Here is a 14,868-nt window from a genome sequence, read left to right as displayed (position 1 = left end):
AAGTTGGGTGTGTGGTGACAACGAAAAGGGGAAGTCAATAAGTGCAAGGAAAGTCTCCTTTAACCCATGGTGTTGATAAAAAATGAAACCCTTCCATATAAAAAAAAAGTTGTGGAATAAAGTACCAAAGAAATAGGGTTTCGAACAACCCATGGGAAGCGAATAATAGGATGACCTATGATACACTAATGAAAATGATGAAGGAAAAAGGAAAGGAAGTGTTGAGAGCACCACATATCATGAGGATAAAAGTCATTGAGCCTAAATGACCGTACCTTTGCACTCAGCCCCGTTACAAGCCTTGTTAAGACCTTTTGTGATCTTGAGAAAGTCGAAACAAATGTTGATTGGAAAATACGGGCAAACCTATAGGTGAAAGCATACATTGTGTTCATCTTTGTGAGTGTGAGCGTTGTATCTGATTCCTGAACTTTAAATTGATTATACCTTTGTGGGTGAAAATGGAATCATCATTTGTGTGAGGGCATTCGAAGGCTTTTGTTGAGCTTGAACTTGCATTGGAAACAAGTACTGCGAGCTTGACAATCTTTGGTAATGGTGTGTTACAACGTGAATCTTTTAGTACACAATTGACCCTTGCATAAGTAAATTTAGTCTTGTTGTGAACATTCATAATTGAGTCTTGTGTAGCACTATTTGAGGCATCCTTGTTGAACTGCTGAACTTGAGTTTTACTTGAGGACAAACAAAACTTTAAGTTGGGAGTGTTGATGAGTCCACAAATTGGACTCATTTAGGGCTATATTTTAATAGAAATTATGTCCTGAAATGCTTATTTTATCTCAATATCTGATGAAAACCCTTAAGTTTCAGGTATTTGAAGTTTAAAGGAAAGCATGGACACTAAATCGCAGAAAGGAACAAAAAGGCTGAAAAGAACGAAGAAATTAAGGTCTGAGGATCGCCGAGTCCACTTGGCGAGTTGTTGAAGGGTCGTACTTCACCTTTTGTTCCAGTGTGCTGAGCCTTGAAGGAAAGGATCAAGTCGGCGGAAAAAGGGAGCAGTCGGTGCATCGCCGAGAAGTTTCGCGAAGCAGTACCATGTCACCCAATGACCCAGAGCACGACAATGCTGAAGGCTGGTGGAAGATGGCGATGAACTACACTAAAGGGTGAATCGCTGAGTTGATCGGCGATTCAAACTAACGACACCGAATGATCCGCTGCAGCACAAATCTGTGAAAACTATAAATACTAGTTAGATGTGTAGTTTTAAGTGTCGAACAATTATTATAATTTTCATATAGAATAGTACCTTTGATATTTTTTCTCTAAGTTTGAAAGGGTTTTGAAGACTTGAAGATCCAAAGGGTTTCATCTCCAAGATTTGGATTTGGTTATCTTGGATTCTTCAATGTTGGCCTGTATCAAGACTTAAATCTTCATACCCAGTTGAATGCGAGCTCAATTTGGTATAAATTTCTATCTCTTATACATGTGTGGCTAAAACCCCCAATTCTTGGGGTGTGATTTAGCGAATATGGGTAAAGATAATTATTGGGTCTTGCTTGCTGATAGTTTAATTGTGATTTTGTTTAGTAGTTGTGGATGAATTTAATGAATTTGTAGTTAGAAATACAAGTTTATTTATGTATTTTCAGCTTGCTCGAGAGAGAGGTCGTAAGACTAAAACTACTAAATTGATGGCCGGTGGGAGAGGGTCGACATGAGGTTCAGCTCGAGAGAGTGAATTCTAGTCTCATTCCCACACACTCAGCTCGAGAGAGTGAGTGGGTTAAGGCATAGGCTGGTCTTCATACGGCAAATGGGTGTCCGAGGGGAATGCATTTGAAATGGGGTAAGTTGCTCAAGAGCGAGTTTATCCCCCTTAAAGTTTAGCTCAGTCACAATTATTCTATGAATCTTCTATCGAAAGCTTATAACGAATAATCTAGCTTAACCCGTATTCCTGTCACATCCCAAGGATCCCCTCTCATTACTTAGAAATCCTTGTTTATTTTGTTGTTTTTACCTTACTCTTGTGTCCCCCTTTAATTTACAATGTTTTTAATTGTTAATGTTTTTAGCTACGACAAGTTAGAACTAAATTTTTTTCTTCTATTAATTCTCAAAATCACTCTCTTGGGAACAATCCCAACCCTTGGTTGGGTTACTAAACTATTGTACGATCGTAGACACTTGCATCGGAAGTTGTGTCTTGATTACGCAAATATTAGGCACTCCATGAAACCTCAAAATTTCCCTTAAATACAACTTAGCATAATCTTCCGCCGAATAAGAAACTCAAGCGCGAATGAAATGAACCGATTTCGTCATTCGATCTACGATAACCCAAATCGAATCATGTTTCCACCGGGTGCGAGTCAAATCCACAATGAAGTCCATGTTCAAATCTTCCCACTTCCAAAAAGGAATACTAATATCTTGAGATAAAACTCCCGGCTTTTGATGCTCAACCTTCAGTTGTTGACAATTAGGACACTTACCCAAAAATTTTGCAATATCTTTCTTCATCCCATTCCACCAACAAACCTCCGCAAGTCACGGTACATTTTGGTGGCTCCCAGGTGAATGGAATATCGAGAGCCATGGGCTTCTGACAGGATATGTTCTCTTAAGTCATCTAAATTAGGAACACACAACTGACCTTGATATCGAAGTACACAATCCCCCCTAGGGAGAAAGCCTCAACAAACTTTTTAAGCATCGCTTCCTTCAATTCAACAAAAGTTGGGTCGAGACATTTCTTGACCTTCACATGAGCCACAAAAGGCGATTCTTAACCATTGTGTACCACAAAACCACCCTTGGTAGAGTAAACTAATCGAACACCCTATCGGGCCAATCTATGAATATCTCGAACTAACTCTTTCTTATTTTCCTCAACATGAACAGCACTGCCCATCGACAATCGACTAAGAGCATCCACCACCACATTCGCTTTATCGAGGTGATAGAGAACACTCATGTCATAATCTTTCAATAATTCAAGTCATCTCCTTTAGCGAAGATTCAAATCTTTTTGATTAAATACATATTGTAAACTCTTGTGGTCGGTAAAGACATGCACATGAAGACCATATAAATAATGCCTCCAAATCTTTAAGGTAAAAACAACTTCCGCTAGTTCAAGGTCATGGGTGGGATAATTCTTCTCATGAATCTTAATTTTCCTTGAAGCATAGGCAACGACTTTCCCATTTTGGATAAGGACACATCCTAACCCAATTCTCAAGGCAACACAAAAAACAACAAAACCATATGTTCCTTCCGGTAATGTTAACACCAGAGCGGAAGTAAGCCTAGATTTCAATTCCTAAAAACTCTTTTCACATGGAACTTAACATTCCTTTGAGTCAATGTTGTCAATGGAGAAACAATTGATGAAAACCCTTCAACAAACCTTCTATATTAACCGGCTAGACCCAAGAAACTTCTAATATCCGAAGGGATTAAAGGTCTAGGACAGATCTTAATCGCATCTGTCTTCTTAGGATCTACCGCAATACCCTTATCGAAAACAATATTCCCAAGAAAAGCCACGGATCTTAGCCAAAACTCACATTTACTAAACTTTGCAAAGAGTTGTTGGTCCTGAGGACTTGCAACACAATCCTCAAATGATCGGTATGGTCGTATTCACTCTTCGAATAGAGCAATATATCATCAATGAACACAGTCACAAACATATCAAGATATTGTCTAAACACCGCTGGAGCATTAGTCAAACCAAACGACATCACCAAAAATTCATAATGACCATACCGAGTTTGAAAGGCCGTCTTTGGAATCTAATCTTCCTTCACCCTCAATTTCTGATAACCTGACCAGAGGTCAATCTCATAGAAGTAGCTTGCTCCTTGAAGTTGATCAAACAAATAATCTATCCTTCGGAGAGGTTACTTACTCTTAATGGTAGCCTTGTTCAACTACTGGTAGTCAATACACATACGGAGCGAACCATCTTTCTTTCTAACAAACAAAACTAGAGCACCCCATGGAGAGATATATGGTAGGATGAAACCCTTATCCAACAAATCTTTCAATTACTCATTTAATTCCTTAAATTATGTTGGAGCCATTCGGTAAGGAGGAATAGAGATAGGTTGCGTATCTCAAAGAAGGTCAATGTCGAAGTCTATTTCCCTTTCTGGAGGAATAACGGGTAAATCATCTAGGAAAACTTATGAAAACTCATTAACCATGGGGACCGACTCAAGAGTAGGGGTTTCAAAATCCACATCCATCACCCTAAATTGATGGTATATGCAACCCTTAGAAATCATCTTTCTAGATTTAAGACAAGAGACATACTGACCTTTAGGAATAGAATTTCCGCTTCTCCACTCTAGGGTGGGCTCATTTGGAAACTAAACTTGACTACACGAGTCCTACAGTCAAAAGAAGCATAACATGCAAGCAACCAACCCATACCAAGGATAACATCAAAATCTAGAATATCAAAGTCAACAAGAGTGACTCTATGGGACAAGGAGACGAGACACTTTCTATAGACCCTCTTAGCCACAAGAGAATCAACAATAGGAGTAGAGACAGAAAAAGGATCTAACAACACATCCGAAAAGATATCAAATCTCATCGCCACATATGGCATCACAAAAGACAAGGTAGCACCAGGGTCAAGTAAATCATAAACATCAAGTTGGAGAACTTTCAACATACTAGTAACAACATCGGGAGAACCCTCTTGTTCACCACGAGTTTGAAGTGCATAGAATCAATTTTATTTGGGAGCATTAGAATCCGAACCACTAGGAGGAGCTTGCTTACCCTCTCTTTCCTTTAGCCGTAAGCATCGGGCAATCCCTCATCTTATGACCTTTTTTACCACAATCGAAGCAATCATATGTGTCGGCTAATCACTTAACCTCATGCTTTTTTCCACACCTAGCACAAGTAGACATTTTCAATAAATATCTGCTACCATATCCTCCTTGAGTCTTAGGGTTAGACACCTCATCTTTGTTGAACTTTGAAGGAGCATTGGAGGAACTTTTGGCTGGAAAACCTTTGTTGAAACTTAGAACGATCATGCCCATCGGACCTTGAATGTGAGAAGTTACTACCATCGCTCTTAGCCTTCTTTGCCTTCCTAGACCTTTCCTTAAGTTTCTTATCTTCAATTTGTTGAGCATGAAACATGAGACTAGAAATGTCCATATCATTGATAAGCATAGCGGTACAATATTCCTTAACTACCATCTCGGACACCCCTGAAACAAACTTACTCATTGTTTCCCTAGGATCGGCAACCATAGTAGGAGCATATCTAGACAATTGTGTGAACGTCAAATCATATTCCTTCACACTCATGCTTCCTTGACGAAGGTTGATGAATTCAAGAACCTTTGCCTCACTCATCTCAAGGGGAAAGAACCTATCAAGAAAAGCATCTTTGAACTTTTCCCAATCAATAGGATTCACATCTTCCACTATCCCTTCTTTCAATTGGTTGAACCATATTTGAGTAACACCCCTAAGTTGGTAAGCGGCCAACTCCAGCTTTTAGATTGGCGTCACTCCCATGATCATCAACAACTTGTAAACTTCATCAATGAAATCTTGATAATCTTCCGCAACATTAGAACTATAAAACTCCGGAGGATTCATTCTAGTGAAATATCTTACTCTAGATGTCGTCATACCAAAATTTGGGTTCACGGGGACCTCAACCTCCCTATTGGCTTGAGCCAATACTTGAAAAGCAGCCCTAAACTCCGCATTAGTCACTTTCTCGGCCAAAGGATCAACCGGAACTCAAGGATCTTGAAGAGGAGCCATTTGATTCGCATTCTCTCCTGCATTCCTTGTAGCATATGCCCTTCGAGTAGCCATATATTGTAGAGCATCGGATAAAAATTAGGAGAGAGACATTATAGAGTTAAACTCTATCACACGACTTTAGAGTAATGAAAGAAGTGGAGTTTCCTAAACATCTTATAGCTGCCCATTCATAAATAAGGTGTGTTTCACACACATGAACAACACCCTATTTGACGTGGCTTATGAGACTTCCTAGGACCTTTCTAAATCTTGTGCTCTGATTACCAAGTTTGTCATCACCCAAGGTAACCCCTAGGCATAACATGATGCATAGGACCCCGAGAGGCCCCATACAAGCAACTTAGCATTCATCATCCAAGATAGTAGAATAAAGAGATTTAAAAGACAATTTCAACATTGCAAAGTCTTATAGAGAAAAGTGGAAATCTAAACATCGTCTCAAAGCCATCTAGCACATAAGATTTTATCGGGACGTATCCCGTACATCAAGTTCCAAAACTAAAAGTAAGGAAAGACTAAAAACAATAAATTCCCGATCCTCAAAGAATGAGGACTCACCAAAGGTTGGAATCTCCTAGAAAAACTCTAGAAACGAAACTAGGAACCCTGACTGTTGAACCCTACATTTAGGGAAATATAGGCAAGAGTATGTGTTAGTATAAAATATGATCCAAGTACGATAGCCAAGCATAAAACATTTGAAAACATGAGAAAAAGGGACATTTTCATAAAGGGCAATAACTAAGTTAAATCATGAATGTAAAAGAACTTAAAGACATTAGTCATAAAACATGGTCACTGCAAATAGGCAGCATTTTAAGTAACATGTAAGATACTTATTGAAGTAACCTTAGTTCATTATTGTAGGAGATTTACCTTTAACCGACATATAAGACCATGTGAGCTATCAAAACAGAATCTGGTGTCTACCCCAAACCAAAAAGAGGTGTCCTACTTGACAAGGTAAGACCACGAACTTCTAGCTTATGTGGATCCACTAGCTAATGTCTATCTAAGACAATCATCCTATGGGGACACATAGGTATGGAATAAAGATATTTCTCCTAGAAACTCGGCCTCTACTAATGGGAAAGCTCTCATCTCAAAATCCTCTCGGTGCTAAGTGTAAATCCACAGGATAGTCATTTTCTTAATTTATTATTATTATCCATGGAAGGGCACGTCATCTTGCCAATACAAGCTAAGTCATATGTCATCCATGGAAAGGTACAATTAAGTAACCAATCCAAGCTAGGTTTCATTAGAATAACTCCTTATCTTTGATTCATATTAGGTGAGAAGACCTTTCAACCTTAGAATCCTTTATGTGAGAAAAACCATTCATATTCATGCATGAGGTAGTTATGTGAATAATCCTTTCAGAACAATTAACTACAATGATAACATATAGGCTTTTACTCTCAAAGAAATCTACATTATCTCATTAATTCCATAAGAACATGCATAATTTCATAATTTACCTTTCATAGTTTAAAACTCACATTCAATAATCAATATCTAGAAAATATAGGTTAAGCATGGGTTCATAGGCATTCATCTTAAAATCATGAGATTATATCAATTCATGCATAAAAGTTCATAAACCAATCAAATCAATCAACATTCAAAAGAACCCATGACATGGAGGGAAAACGCTAACTCAATTTGGAATTTCTAACTTTGTAAATTGGAGAATTTAAGAACTCCATGGAGGAAAGGGCTCCATAGATGAAAAAAATCATACCTCAATGACAAAAGCTTGTTGTCAATGGTGGAATTAGAGGCTTGACTTGAAACCCTAGGTAGACTCCTTCTTCTTCAAGCTTTCTAGAGAGAGAAATATTTTTGAGAGGAACACTTGTTCTTAATTTAGTAATTTGAGAGAATGATTTCAATTGCGAAAATTTGGGGTTAAAATGCTTATATAGAGGTTTTGGTAAAGGAAAAAATGACAAAGTATTAGGCTAGAATAATTAGGAAAAGACCAAAAAGCCCCTAAAAAATAACTGTCAACCCAACGATGTTGACGACCTAGGGTCTGTGGTTCCACCAACGGACCATCCTGTTCATCCATCCTTTGGTTTCATGGACTCAAAAATCAGGAACCCCAATAACGGGACCCACCCACAGGTCGTGGTCCAATTGACGGGTCGTGGATCCTAACCACAGTCCTCAACTTTTGGCCTCAAATTCTCCCTAAGTTCGGAACTCACCTACGAAACTTATTTACGGCTTATGCATTGAAAGACTTATATACCGTGATTTTACAGTATTTTTGATGTGTTTCACTTAGAGTTTGTGTTTGTCTTGGGCTATTTTGTATTACAAATAATGTTTTGTGTATAATGTTTATATGAAATATGATTGGATGCGGTTGATGGAGATGTGAGCTAAGAAAAGTGCTCAAGGAGTCACCAACGGGGCCAACCACGGACCGTAGGTCTAATGAAGGGCCGTGGGTGGACTGCCGTAGGTCTTGGTCTGAGAGTTGAGTTTCAGAACTCAAACCACGGACTGACAAGGTGGACAGTAGCCTAACCCATGGACCATAGGTGATGCATCTTAGGTGGAAGATCAGGGAAGTTTGAGCAAGTGTGGAACCATAGAGCAGACGATAGACCGTAGGTCGACCCACGGCCCGTCCTGCACAACTGTCAAAGAGATCAGAGAAACTGAAGTTCGAGTACCTAATGAAATTTCTAAGTGTTGAGCCACGGAGGGTGACCTACGAATCATAGGTCGACCCACGGTTCGTTGGTCGTGCCATCGACAAAAGCTACGTTTCAGCAGTTTGTTTCTTGTTTAATTAGGATTTGTTTCCTATAAATAGGAGTTGTAATTCTCGTTTTGGGGGGTTAGACATTATTGTAAACTTCTAAGTTCTGTTCTTTGGTAATTAATTTTTAACCTCTTAGCAATTAGCTTTTCAGTTTTTGTTTTATACAATTTTCTCTCTGATAGTTAATCGAGGATTTTCAAGTTTCATCAATTCTTCTTGTAAGTTCATGAATTCTTTTTACCCAATTATGAATTATGATCTTTCAAGCATGAGGATCTAAATCCACAACTAGAGTTGTGGGAACCATGAGCATTTAACAGAGTATGAATAATAATTAAGTAATTCTTGAAAAGTGTTTATGCATGTATTGTTAATCCTTTCGTTTAGAGGACTTTTCAACGAGTGCACGCGTTAGATATCACCTCGTTCTTATTTGCCGGACCAAGGAGGTAATGAATGAGAAAAGTATTAATTAACAGAGATTTAGTGGATGCTATCTAATAGTTTGATGTCAATTTGAGTGAGGGTTAAAACTAAACTACATTGATATGACGACTAATCTAGGGTAAAGGTAAGCGTTAGTAAAGCATACACATGTAGACGGACCAAGTTGAGTGGTGAAATTCCCTATTTGGAGGACCAATCACTTAGGGATACCTAACATACTAACTCTGCATGTTAAACAGTAGGAAATGATTGCTATTATTAGGATTACTGCGTTAAGAGCTTGTGGTGAACACATATACCCTAGTTTCTTTCTCATATTGATACAACGAAGGTTGAATCTTGTCTACTAGTTACTGAAGCATAATAATTTTTTACTTAATTACCAAATCCCCCCCTGTTTACTTTCCTTGGAATTAATTTGACTAAATGGATATAATTGTTAGTTAAGTTTAAGTCTAGACCATATTCCTCGTGGGATCGACCCCAAACTACAAGTTGGGTTCTTTATTTGACAACAATCGCTTATACTTCTTTAGGAAGTTGTAATTTGAGTGTATCAAATTTTGGTGCCACGCCCGGGGAATACGGGTTTTAGATTAATCTAACTACATTGTTGAACTTTAGTCAAGTATTTCCTGATTTTACGTTTTGTTTTTGTTTTTGTTTTCTTCAGGTTTCTACTCTAGTGAATGCCATGTACACGGAGTCGAGCTGAAGCATTGACCTCCTACGATTCAAAGTTGAGCAAAAATTTGAGAAAAATGAATAATCTAGGGGTTCAAAATAATCTGAATGACGAGGTTTAAGGAGATGGAGATGGGTTCCAACAGCTTGGAGTAATTAATGTGCCCACTCAGATTCAAGGTGATCTTGTAAACAGAAATGTAGAGAGGGTGCAAAATCCACCAGCACTAAGGTTTCGTCAATACTACAGGGTTGATTATGATGCGATTGGATTTGATGGACCTTTCATTCTTCCTCCTCTACCCCTAGGTCACACATTTGTGGTAACCAACTGTTTGATACAGATGCTTACAACGAGAGGGTTGTTTGCTGGGTTGGCTTCGGAGGATCCCTATGCTCATATGGCTAAATTATCCAGTGTGTGCAAAAGTTTTGTTGGGTGAGCGGAGTTAGATATGGAAGTCAAAGTTCTAAGGTTCTTCCCATTATCATTAATCGGTGATGCTGCAGTGTGGTTTTCTGAGCTACCATATAATTAAATCTATACATGGGACAAATTGCACAAGGTGTTCACAACAAGGTACTTCCCAGTTTCCAAAAAGCTAACTCATAAGGATAAACTGAACAACTTCACAGCACTACCAGGAGAGTCGATGAATAGTTCATGGGATAGGTTCACTGGATTCATCGGAAATGTCCCAAACCACTGTATTGATGAGGAGTTAACTCATAGGTTCACTCTCTTTTCGACAACAAAAGCACAAAACTCGAGCAAATAGCACTCACACAATTTTGAATATTTAGTCTAGCACTTTGCAAATATCAAAGTCCAGACAAGCAATTATTGTGTACATAACCATATCACAGCATCCAAACAAATATACCTTTCACATCAACAATTATTTAAGATAATTCAATGCAGACATTACACAGTCTCAAACTACAACTTGCAGAAAAGTACAAATTATTAGTTAGTTCGTCCCATAGATAACCATTACTGATCATCCATGCATTTATTCAGCCTCTAAGGTCAGATACCAATTGGAACCTTCTCGATTCCAATTTAACTTGCTTTTGTCCCTTCAGTCGTGACTATGGCATCCAGTTCACTTTGAATCGGGAGATACCAATTGGAATCGGGAGATACCAATTGGACTCAACTCATACCACAAGCGAAAACTCACACGAAAGGAGATAAGAGATGGAACAACTTCCTAGAATGCTTCCTAGCTTCCTGAAGATTAGATGTGGACGTCAACACACCAATCCGCAGAAGTCTAGTCCATATTTTTCTCTTGTACTGGGAGACCTGTAACTTGGGCTCTGATACCAATTTGTCAGGACCCAACCCACTGGGCCGTGCGGGCACCTACTCTAACACCTAAGTAGGAGAACCCTCGATTTCTAAATAGTTTTAAAACATGCGGAAGATTAAGAAAACTAAAAATATAAGAATTTCATGTAGATTTTATAAATAAAGAGTTTTGAACAAATCCAAGTTAACTTGTAAAGTAATTAACTTCCCCAGGAATCTAGTCTAAACAGGTACAAGAGCTACTAAGATGGCAAGGTATACGTAATTAACACTTGACACAACTCCCACCAGATGGAAGGAAACGTAGAAACTGTTGGAGATTATCTTCACATATGAGACATCACCAACCCCGCATCCAGGCTATGCCAAAATGCATAGCAAGAGTAGTATCAGTACAAAACAACACGTACTGGTAGGCATCGTCGGTCAACCCGATACCCACCTCATAATATAAGAAATCAACTACTAAGAATCATGCAATAAGACTGTTCATTCATCAACCTTGGATTTCCCTCCCCTTACTATTTCTGGATACTTTAAACTTATACTAGTACACTGGGCTCTAACCCATTACTCACTCCGTTCTTGATCATGACTTAACCATTCTACCTCTTAGCGGAGGTTCCGGATATGACCACTACCAACCCGGTCAACCACTCACGACACACCCTTACTTCTTCCACATCACCACTTAACCCTGAGTCCATAGAACTTTCTATCATGGCATGTTAAGTGTTCCCTACTAACCCCCTCCCAGGGTAATAATACTTTAACCATTAACATTTTACGACATAACACCCCCTAATTCAAAACAACAATAAACATGACCACCTCTCTAAAGTAACACCTATTAACACTAGGATCCTTGGTCTCCACTTACCATACCATATCCGATTTGGTCCTAACTATTCAGATTTCATTAATTTACGAGATATGCCCTATTACCTTGCGGCACCAACCCTCACATTTATATATATATATACCCGATTCAATGCATGTATATGTGTTGGTACGTGACACCCGATCCAATGAAATGTTAGTGTGTCGGTACGTGACACCCAATCCCATGTATGTATGTTTGTCGGTATGTGACACATGATCTAATGCAATGTTAGTGTGTCAGTACATGACACCAAATCCAATTAGCACAACCACAAGCACAATCACACCCATAACTAACATACTGATAATCACACAATAAAGTATTAGGTTCATGGCATGAAATTGTACATATTTAGTGTTTTCCTTAGGTTCGATTCATAAATCTCTAATCCTTTACATACATGCACGTAATGAATTTATTAACACGTTTATATCACACAAACATGAATCAACTGTCACCTAACCCTAGTTCATGCAATAGGGTTTCGTTCCACGGTATACGTCTGATGTAACATCTAAGAAACATGTACAATCATCTCTTTCTCGCTGCACGACTCATACGCATGAATTCTACCGTCAATCACCACTATACTACGCATTGAATTACGGGTTTACAACCACTCTATTAAATAAACCTAGCCTACCTAGGCGCAAAACATTTGCAGGGATTGTATCTTGAAATCTTGTTTCTGGATGATGAGATGGTGGATTTGACCAGAAATCTGCAATCTATCGACCTCCTTATCCTATAAATCTCTTTTTCCTTCCTTCCCAAGATTAGAGAAGCTTTTTGAGTGTTTCTAAGGTGATCCTTGCCTCTTTTTGGTGTAAATAAGACTTCGCATTATTTACATTCTCTCTCACCCATCCTGCTCTGGTACCACTTATCCCGCTAGAGCATTGCCGCCCTAGCGGCATCTGGCCCACTCTGGCGGGCTGAGGGGCCCAGTTCTCCTAACGTTTTTCCTTTCCTAATTAACGTTGGTTCGGGTCGTTACACACCATTTGCTCCAATAACTATTTTTCATGTGTATGGTATTTCACCAATGGTTCTTATTTAAACATTTTCCTTGTGCCCACTATTTTATTATTAGATACATTGTCATAATGTTGACATGATGTAATTATATTCATGTCTTGACCAATTCAGCTATTTATAGTAATGAATATTTTTTAATTCACTGATGTCAAGAACGTCCATGATTCAAATGATAAAATTTTAATTTCAAAATAGGGATCGAGGGAGATCGGGGGCTAGGCATTATCCTAGCCTACAACAACAAAATGGATAACCAAATCCATTCATCAATAATAGGAAGCACATACAACACACAAGTATACAACGATCCTATGCCTAAACACCCACACCTTCAATTCATTGACAAAAATATTGTCCTTTTTATATATCTGACTGACACTAGGTAAAATATATTGTAGAAATTAAAAAGTTGTCAAACGATAAAAAAGAAATGCATTTTTTTAAAAGAGACTAGTTTTAATCTCCTTCGATTATTTAAAATCTGATTATAAAATTTCAAAGAAAGAAAAATGAAAAGGTCACTCAAACAAGAAAAACGAAAAAAAAAATTATGAAGACCTCTTGAAAATAGTGTAGCTATTTCAAATTTTTGCACAGTTGCCTCATTTCACATTTATGCCCCCCAACTTTGGGTGTGCATGAGTAGACGCTTAAACTTGTATAAAGTTCAACATGTAGATACAAGAGTCCCTGGTGGCAAAATATGCCTATGAAACCACATAAGACACAAATTGTCATGTATGATGCCACATAAGACTCGTGTGTGTATTTGTTTAACTTTATACAAGTTTAAGTGTCTACTTGTACACACCCAAATTTGAAGGATATAAATATGAAATGAGGTCAAGTTAAAGGGTATATTGAAAGGAAAAATCTTTCAAAAGAACTTAATTTATTCTAATTTTGAAGAATCATACAACTCAAAGGTGACATTTTTATCTTTCTAATATGAACTAAAGTTCAAAATGTTGCCTAAGGAATCATCATTTTGTTTAGGCATAATACATTAATGTTCTCTTTAACATGACTTTATCTGGAACCAAAACCTTCCAACTTTGGGTGTGCACAAGTAGGTACTTAAACTTGTATAGAGTTGAACAAGGAGATACACATGTCCTAATTGTCGTTATACGTGGAAATTCACGTCCAACGAGGTATCCTACATCTATTATGCCACGTACGATGCATGTGACTACTTTTTCAGCTTCTTAAAAATTAAAAGTGTCTACTTGTGCACAACAAAAGTTGGAGGGTATAGATGCAAACTAAAGACAAGTTAAATGACATATTTATGTATTATGCCTTTTATTTCGATAGGGATAAGGCACAAGTACCCCCCTAGGCTATGATAAAAATTCCAGAGATAGATCTTAACTAACCTAAGGTCCTATTACCCCCCTAAACCCATTTCGTTTTGTAATTTTGTACACCTTTAGGCATACGTGGAGCACCCCATGACTCCACACATTTGAGGCACGTGGGAGATATTTGTATGTCACGTTGATTAATGTTACAACGAAACTTCATCCAATTCTATGTGTCAATGACCGCTAGTCCGTATATAACCCAACTAAATGAGTTGGGGTCAAATCCACAAGGAGCGTGTACATGTTTAAGATTCAATTAGGAAGTGTGAACATATTCAAATTAGTCATAAGAATAGAAATTATCAAATAAAGACATCATTCCAATCAGAGGTTGACACGAATATCAAATGGGGGTTTTCGTTTGGAATTATCAACGACAAACAGTGGCAAACAATACGAAATAACAATAATGAGACGGGTTCTTGGGATGTGATTTGATTATAGGTTAATATAAACAAATGGGTAATTGCAACTAATAGAAAATAGCTAGATATTAGTGAGTAAGCTAGGCTATAAAGGAAATAAATTTTCTCTCGAACAATTTATCCCGAATCAAGTTGATTTCTCT

Source organism: Solanum tuberosum, unplaced genomic scaffold, assembly GCF_000226075.1.
Source record: "Solanum tuberosum cultivar DM 1-3 516 R44 unplaced genomic scaffold, SolTub_3.0 scf00038, whole genome shotgun sequence".
Taxonomy (NCBI): domain Eukaryota; kingdom Viridiplantae; phylum Streptophyta; class Magnoliopsida; order Solanales; family Solanaceae; genus Solanum; species Solanum tuberosum.
Note: the sequence above shows the minus strand (reverse complement) of the source record.